Consider the following 6,637-nt stretch of genomic DNA (forward strand, 5'->3'; position numbering starts at 1 on the left):
GAAGATAGTAATGGGAGACTTAATACAAGAGAGATTACCAATAAATGCTTGTGACTCGATCTATCTCTCTTTCGTAATTAGCATTGAAGAACTTTATTCCGTGACCTTTCTTGATAATTAAATTGAACGTTCCCTAAATCAAATCCCTGTTTGCACGTGTCCTTTCACACAACTCGTACCCCTTAGCATGAGCCTAAAACCATCTTTATTCATGGACTAGTAATAAAATCAGTAGGGACACATTTTGATTTAATATGCCATATTGCTTTCTTTAAAGATTCTTAATTTGGAATCCATTTCTTGAGGTGCACCCTAATTTTTCCCTCTGGTACATTTTCTTATTCTCTATAACCTTGTCTAAATCCAACATAATGTACCTCTTCAATTTCTTACGGAAGCCATTCAAAGTTGTTTGCTTTCTCTTGAGCTCGGTATCCCTTCAAATAACTCGGGCTTAATTCGACATCACATGCCATCCTTAGACACAACCATCGATAAGTTAGTTCCGTAGGACGCAACTTCTAAACACGAAGGATGAAACCGGTGAGCGTACATTCTTACAAGGAGTTGTGAAGCCTTACTTTTACGAATGGCGTTACCTATGAATAAATTGATACACAAGGATGCTCCATTGGCTCCAACGCTGAATTGTAATTCCTCCAGAACTTGAAGGAATGATTAGCTACATCACTGGTACTTGTGTTATGTGAACCTCAGGGACCAGATAAGATCTACGATAACGCTTCGTTGAAAGTCTTAGAGTGTGCATCGACGTAGCATTAGGAGGTAATAGTGGGTGTGTCGCGGTAGTTGAGGCCATACAAAGTGGAATCTCTGACTCACGATCTGGAGCCTATTGCGTTTATATTCGTGTTAAAGATGTGGAGCAAGGGGAACTACCTCCATGAAGATGGGGGAAATTACTCAAGGACTACAATTGGGAGTTAAGCTACTACTTAGGGATAATCACGTTTGATTTTGTTTCTCACATGTAGATCATAAGATAGTTAATATGATGTTGGCACATGGTGAACCATTGAGTGCAGAGGTAAGTAGAGAAGGAGAAAAATAAGTGAGGAGAAAATTAGGCTTGAATTTTTGCTGAGTTTAACAATTGATGTTAGTTAAAATTAATAGAGATTTACCAATTGTTTAGAATGACTAAGGGAGGTTGAATTGTACATATGGACAAAATTGTAAATGAATTGAATGATTAGATACGAGACAAATGGTATGGTGGTATTATGGATCTTGGAATTTTATCAAACGAATAGAGGAAAGGAAGAATAGAATATTTTAGGTGTTTGAGATGATGGAGTGAGTTAGGAGTATGATGGAGCAGATGGTATTGAAATTGTAGTTAGTATAAGAACTGTTGCTAGGCTTTGAAGGTGTTGAATGGTTGGAAATTGATGGGTATTGTAATTAGAGCTATGGAAAATTACTTACGATTGAGAATTTAGGAGACCTTGAGTTAGGCATAGAGATGCTAGGAGGCCCTAAGTTAGAAATTAGTCTTAGGATGAGCGTGAACCCTATTTGGGTCAAGTTGGGGAAGTTTAGAGGTGAGCCTAGGTTTATAACACGATAAATGATGTATGACTTGATTGAGCATTTGGATTAGTTATTCAATTAGTGGTTGAAAAATCAGAGTAGTGCAGCAGAAGCTTGTAGAATGCAATAGCTCATGATAGTTGTGAGTAGAGGTCGTAAGACGAAGATTAAGCGTATCTTAGACTTGAATACTTGAAGACTTTAGTCGATTAATGTAAGTAAAAGTTTCTAAGAACTAAGTTTGATTGCAGTAGTAAGGGTGGAAGGAATTAGGATAGTTTGTGAACATGAGGGTAGATGACTAAATTTGATATTGGAAGGCACGTGACTGCAAGTGTCGAGTTTGAAAGACAAGCATTGTGGTATTTATTCATGATAACTTTGGGCTTAGATGGAAATAGGAGCGGATTTAGATGAAGGATAGATTTGGAGAGCATTGAATTGAAATGCTAATGTTGTATTGAGATTGATTGAAGAGAGTTAAGAATGAGCAGGACAAGTAAGATACAGGCTTGAATTCAATTAGAATATGGAATTATACATAAGAATAAAAGATGTAAATAGGAATTGGGCTAATGCGGAGGAACGAAACGATGAATGGTGAGCAGTAGGTTTAAGTCGAGGAAACGTTTAGGGATGATGATAGGGTGATCCAAATTTTGAGGGCAAAATTTCTTATTTAGTGGGGAGAGTGTAAGGACCGCGCTTAATTAACCACCTAATTAGATAATTTACTTGCCCAAATTAGGTTCCGAATAATTAGAGTGAGAATTAGGGGATTTAAAGGTGATCTAGTGATAATTTACCTTGTCGAGGTAGAGGACTTGTCCGCCACCTTATAGAGTTCTTGGGATATAACCTCATGAACTTCTACTTCCTCTCCAATCATGATGCTATGAATCATGATGGCCTGGTCTATAGTAGCTTCGGACCAATTGCTAGTGGGAATGATTGAACGTTGGATAAACTCCAACCATCCCCTAGCCACGGGCTTGAGGTCATGCCTTCTTAAATGAACCGGCTTTCCTCTTGAATCTCTCTTCCATTTAGCGCCCTCTTTAAAAATGTCTATGAGGACTTGGTCCAACCTTTGATCAAAATTGACCCTTCTAGTGTAGGGCTGTTCATCTCCTTGCATCATGGGCAAGTTGAATGCCAACCTTACATTTTCCGGACTAAAGTCTAAGCGTTTCCCCCGAACCATTGTAAGCCAATTCTTTGGGTCCGGGTTCACACTTTGATCATGGTTCTTGGTGATCCATGCATTGGCATAGAACTCTTGAACCATTAAGATCCCGACTTGTTGAATGGGGTTGGTAAGAACTTCCCAACCTCTTCTTCGGATCTCATGTCGGATTTCCGGATATTCACTCTTTTTGAGTTTGAAAGGGACCTCGGGGATCACCTTCTTCATGGCCACAACTTCATAGAAGTGTCTTGATGCACCCTTGAGAGGAATCTCTCCATCTCCCATGACTCGGAGGTGGAAGCTTTTGCCTTCCCTTTCCTCTTTCTAGAGGTTTCTCCGGCCTTAGGTGCCATAAATGGTTATGGAAAAACAAAAAGCAACACTTTTACCACACCAAACTTAGAAGGTTTGCTCTTCCTCGAGCAAAAGAAGAAAGAGAAGAGTAGAAGAAGAAGAAAAATAGAGGAGATGGAGAAGGCTTTGTGGTTCGGCCAAGGGGGAGAAGTGGTGTTAAGGCTGTGTGAAAATGAAGGAGTGAAGATGGGTTTATATAGGAGTTGAGAGGGGTGTAGGGTTCGGCTAGTATGGGTGGGTTTGGAAGGGAAAGTGGTTTGAATTTGGATGGTGAGGTAGTTGGGGTTTTATGAAGGATGGATGTGAGTGGTGAAGAGAATGGTGGGATTTGATAGGTGAGGGGTTTTTGGGGAAGAGGTATTGAGGTGATTGGTGAATGGGTGAAGAAGAAAGAGAGTGGTGGGGTAGGTGGGGATCCTGTGGGGTCCACAGATCCTGAGGTGTCAAGAATAGCTCATCCATGCACCGAGTGGCGTGCAAAAACGCCCTTTCTGCCAATTCTGGCGTTAAACGCCGGGCTGCTGCCCTTTTTTGGCATTTAACGCCAGCTCCTTGCCCATTCCTGGCATTAAACGCCAGTCTGGTGCCCCTTTCTGGCGTTAAACGCCCAGAATGGTGCCAGACTGGGCGTTAAACGCCCATTTGCTGCCCTTACTGGCGTTTAAACGCCAGCAAGCTTTTCCTCCAGGGTGTGCTATTTTTTTCTCTGTTTTTCATTCTGTTTTTGCTTTTTCAATTGTTTTTGTGACTTCACATGATCATCAACCTACAGAAAACATAAAATAACAATGGAAAATAGATAGATATAACATTGGGTTGCCTCCCAACAAGCGCTTCTTTAATGTCAGTAGCTTGACAGTGGGCTCTCATGGAGCCTCACAGATGTTCAGAGCAATGTTGGAACCTCCCAACACCAAACTTAGAGTTTGAATGTGGGGGTTCAACACCAAACTTGGAGTTTAGTTGTGGCCTCCCAACACCAAACTTAGAGTTTGACTGTGGGGGCTCTGTTTGACTCTGTTTTGAGAGAAGCTCTTCATGCTTCCTCTCCATGGTTACAGAGGGATATCCTTGAGCCTTAAACACAAGGGATTCTTCATTCACTTGAATGATCAATTCTCCTCTATCAACATCAATCACAGCCTTTGCTGTGGCTAGGAAGGGTCTGCCAAGGATGATGGATTCATCCATGCACTTCCCAGTCTCTAGGACTATGAAATCAGCAGGGTTGTAGTGGCCTCCAACCTTTACCAAGACATCCTCTACAAGTCCATAAGCTTGTTTTCTTGAATTATCTGCCATCTCTAGCGAGATTCTTGCAGCTTGTACCTCAAGGATCCCTAGCTTCTCCATTACAGAGAGAGGCATGAGGTTTACACTTGACCCTAGGTCATACAGAGCCTTCTCAAAGGTCATGGTGTCTATGGTACAAGGTATTGAGAACTTCCCCGGATCCTGTCTCTTTTGAGGTAATCTCTGCCTAGTCAAGTCATCCAGTTCTTTGGTGAGCAAAGGGGGTTCATCCTCCCAAGTTTCATTACCAAATAACTTGTCATTTAGCTTCATGATTGCTCCAAGGTACTTAGCAACTTGCTCTTCAGTGACATCTTCATCCTCTTCAGAAGAAGAATACTCATCAGAGCTCATGAATGGCAGAAGTAAATCCAATGGAATCTCTATGGTCTCAGTGTGAGCCTCAGATTCCCATGGCTCCTCATTAGGGAACTCATTGGAGGCCAGTGGACGTCCAATGAGGTCTTCCTCAGTGGCGATCACTGCCTCTTCCTCCTCTCCAAATTCGGCCATGTTGATTGTGTTTATGGCCTTGCACTCTCCTTTTGGGTTCTCTTCTGTATTACTTGGAAGAGTACTAGGAGGGAGTTCAGTAACTTTCTTGCTCAGCTGACCCACTTGTGCCTCCAAATTTCTAATGGAGGACCTTGTTTCAGTCATGAAACTCTGAGTGGTTTTAATTAGATCAGAGACGATGGTTGCTAAGTTAGAGTGCTTCTGTTTAGAGTTCTCTGTCTGCTGCTGAGAAGATGATGGAAAAGGCTTGCCATTGCTAAACCTGTTTCTTCCACCATTGTTGTTGAAGCCTTGTTGGGGCCTCTGTTGGTCCTTCCATGAGAGATTTGGATGGTTTCTCCATGAAGGATTGTAGGTGTTCCCATAGGGTTCACCCATGTGATTCACCTCTTCCATTGATGGGTTCTCAGGATCATAGGCTTCTTCTTCAGATGAAGCGTCCTTAGTACTGCCTGGTGCAGCTTGCATTCCAGACAGACTTTGAGAAATCATATTGACTTGCTGAGTCAATATTTTGTTCTGAGCCAATATGGCATTCAGAGTATCAATCTCAAGAACTCCTTTCTTCTGACTTGTCCCATTATTCACAGGATTCCTCTCAGAAGTGTACATGAATTGGTTATTTGCAACCATTTCAATGAGTTCCTGAGCTTCTACAGGCGTCTTCTTCAGATGAAGAGATCCTCCAGCAGAGCTGTCCAATGACATCTTGGACAGTTCAGACAGACCATCGTAGAAGATACCTATGATGCTCCATTCAGAAAGCATGTCAGAATGACACTTTCTTAGCAATTGTTTGTATCTTTCCCAAGCTTCATAGAGGGATTCACCTTCCTTCTGTCTGAAGGTTTGGACTTCCACTCTAAGCTTACTCAATTTTTGAGGTGGAAAGAACTTTGCCAAGAAGGCATTGACTAGCTTTTCCCAAGAGTTCAGGCTTTCCTTAGGTTGTGAATCCAACCATATCCTAGCTCTGTCTCTTACAGCAAAAGGGAATAGCATAAGTTTATAGACCTCTGGGTCAACCCCAGTGGTCTTGACAGTGTCACAAATTTGCAAGAATTCAGCTAAAAACTGATGAGGATCTTCTAATGGAAGTCCATGAAACTTGCAATTCTGTTGCATCAGAGAAACTAATTGAGGCTTAAGCTCAAAGTTGTTGGCTCCAATGGCAGGGATAGAGATGCTTCTCCCATAGAAGTCGGGAGTAGGTGCAGTAAAGTCACCCAGAACCTTCCTTGCATTGTTGGCATTGGTTTTGTTTTCGGCTGCCATGTCTTCTTCTAGTTTGAAGATTTCTGTTAGGTCCTCTACAGAGAGTTGTGCCTTAGCTTCTCTTAGCTTTCGCTTTAAGGTCCTTCCAGGTTCAGGATCAGCCTCAACAAGAATGCCTTTGTCTTTGCTCCTGCTCATATGAAAGAGAAGAGAACAAGAAAGTATGGAATCCTCTATGTCACAGTATAGAGATTCCTTGAGGTGTCAGAGGAAAAGAAGAATAGAAGGAGGAGGTAGAAGAATTCAAACTTATCAAGAGAGATAAAATTCGAATTATTGATAATGGAGGAGTGTTAGTCCTTAAATAGAAGGATGTGAGAAGAGGGGAAGAATTAAAGTAAAAGATTTTGAAATAATTTTGAAAAATTGAAGAATGATTTTCGAAAATTAGAGTTGGGAAAGAAATAAAGTGTTTTTTGAAAAAGATTTTGAAATTAGAAAAAGATATGATTGAAA

Source organism: Arachis ipaensis, chromosome B9, assembly GCF_059453495.1.
Source record: "Arachis ipaensis isolate K30076 ecotype BB chromosome B9, ASM5945349v1, whole genome shotgun sequence".
Lineage (NCBI taxonomy): Eukaryota > Viridiplantae > Streptophyta > Magnoliopsida > Fabales > Fabaceae > Arachis > Arachis ipaensis.